This window comes from Filicampus tigris, unplaced genomic scaffold (genome assembly GCF_054856515.1).
Source record: "Filicampus tigris isolate MCC_2025a unplaced genomic scaffold, RoL_Ftig_1.0 HiC_scaffold_26, whole genome shotgun sequence".
In the NCBI taxonomy this organism is placed as follows: Eukaryota; Metazoa; Chordata; class Actinopteri; order Syngnathiformes; family Syngnathidae; genus Filicampus; species Filicampus tigris.
This window is the reverse complement of record NW_028233407.1, coordinates 95,001-97,500: the sequence shown is the minus strand read 5'-3', so window position 1 is coordinate 97,500 and position 2,500 is coordinate 95,001.

The following is a 2,500-nucleotide window of genomic DNA, read 5'->3' as shown; positions in this document are numbered from 1 at the left end:
TAAAAAAGCTCCAGGGCGCAGAGGCCGACGTGCGTAAAAGCATATCCGAGCAACAGGCACCTTCCCCGGGCTGCCACTAGTGCAGTGGTGGCCGCCTATAATAGCCCTGGTAGCATAAAAAAGCTCCAGGGCGCAGAGGCCGACGTGCGTAAAAGCATATCCGAGCAACAGGCACCTTCCCCGGGCTGCCACTAGTGCAGTGGTGGCCGCCTATAATAGCCCTGGTAGCATAAAAAAGCTCCAGGGCGCAGAGGCCGACGTGCGTAAAAGCATATCCGAGCAACAGGCACCTTCCCCGGGCTGCCACTAGTGCAGTGGTGGCCGCCTATAATAGCCCTGGTAGCATAAAAAAGCTCCAGGGCGCAGAGGCCGACGTGCGTAAAAGCATATCCGAGCAACAGGCACCTTCCCCGGGCTGCCACTAGTGCAGTGGTGGCCGCCTATAATAGCCCTGGTGGCATAAAAAAGCTCCAGGGCGCAGAGGCCGACGTGCGTAAAAGCATATCCGAGCAACAGGCACCTTCCCCGGGCTGCCACTAGTGCAGTGGTGGCCGCCTATAATAGCCCTGGTAGCCCTCAGCCCTGGTAGCCCAAAGCCCTGGTAGCCCACAGCCCTGGTAGCAAAAAGCCCTGGTAGCCCAAAGCCCTGGTAGCCCAAAGCCCTGGTAGCCCAAAGCCCTGGTAGCCTAAATTAATTTTTCCCATTCATTTCAATGGGTTAGGCTACCAGGGGGAGCAGTACCACTTTTGGCCATTAGGGGCGCTGTAGTAGGTAAAAGTTGATCCCCCCAGTCAGGGGATGAGTTTGCCTACTCGCTAGGTTACCCCTGGTTTCACAAAATACAAGGGGCACATTTTCAGAAACCACTTTTTCAGAACTTGCCACCTCCAGAGCTGATCAGGGGAGCCTCGCCAAACATTAATCCAAGATTGGTGAGGGCTCGTCGGACACCCCACGGGCGATGAGTCGGTGTCTGCCTGGAGCTCATGTCACTCTCAAATATTTTCTAAGTCAACCTCCATGCGCACAATGCAATGAGCCTGCCCGACATAGGGGCACTGTGAGCGGACTCACCGGGGGGGGAGAGGGCCCCCCCGCCTGGAGCTCCACGTGTTGGATTATTTTCTATGTCAACCTCCATGCGCTCAACAGAGCGAGCCTGCCCGACCTGGGGGGTGTTCAATCGGACTCCGCGGGCCGGGCGAGGGCCCCCCCGCCTGGAGCTCCACGTGTTGGATTATTTTCTATGTCAACCTCCATGCGCTCAACAGAGCGAGCCTGCCCGACCTGGGGGGTGTTCAATCGGACTCCGCGGGCCGGGCGAGGGCCCCCCCGCCTGGAGCTCCACGTGTTGGATTATTTTCTATGTCAACCTCCATGCGCTCAACAGAGCGAGCCTGCCCGACCTGGGGGGTGTTCAATCGGACTCCGCGGGCCGGGCGAGGGCCCCCCCGCCTGGAGCTCCACGTGTTGGATTATTTTCTATGTCAACCTCCATGCGCTCAACAGAGCGAGCCTGCCCGACCTGGGGGGTGTTCAATCGGACTCCGCGGGCCGGGCGAGGGCCCCCCCGCCTGGAGCTCCACGTGTTGGATTATTTTCTATGTCAACCTCCATGCGCTCAACAGAGCGAGCCTGCCCGACCTGGGGGGTGTTCAATCGGACTCCGCGGGCCGGGCGAGGGCCCCCCCGCCTGGAGCTCCACGTGTTGGATTATTTTCTATGTCAACCTCCATGCGCTCAACAGAGCGAGCCTGCCCGACCTGGGGGGTGTTCAATCGGACTCCGCGGGCCGGGCGAGGGCCCCCCCGCCTGGAGCTCCGCGTGTTGGATTATTTTCTATGTCAACCTCCATGCGCTCAACAGAGCGAGCCTGCCCGACCTGGGGGGTGTTCAATCGGACTCCGCGGGCCGGGCGAGGGCCCCCCCCGCCTGGAGCACCGCGTGTTGCAATATTTTCTATCTCAACCTCCGTGCGCTCAACAGAGCGAGCCCGCCCGACCTGGGGGGTGTTCAATCGGACTCCGCGGGCCGGGCGAGGGCCCCCCCGCCTGGAGCTCCGCGTGTTGGATTATTTTCTATGTCAACCTCCATGCGCTCAACAGAGCGAGCCTGCCCGACCTGGGGGGTGTTCAATCGGACTCCGCGGGCCGGGCGAGGGCCCCCCCCGCCTGGAGCACCGCGTGTTGCAATATTTTCTATCTCAACCTCCGTGCGCTCAACAGAGCGAGCCCGCCCGACCTGGGGGGTGTTCAATCGGACTCCGCGGGCCGGGCGAGGGCCCCCCCCGCCTGGAGCTCCGCGTGTTGCAATATTTTCTATCTCAACCTCCGTGCGCTCAACAGAGCGAGCCCGCCCGACCTGGGGGGTGTTCAATCGGACTCCGCGGGCCGGGCGAGGGCCCCCCCCGCCTGGAGCTCCGCGTGTTGCAATATTTTCTATGTCAACCTCCGTGCGCTCAACAGAGCGAGCCCGCCCGACCTGGGGGGTGTTCAATCG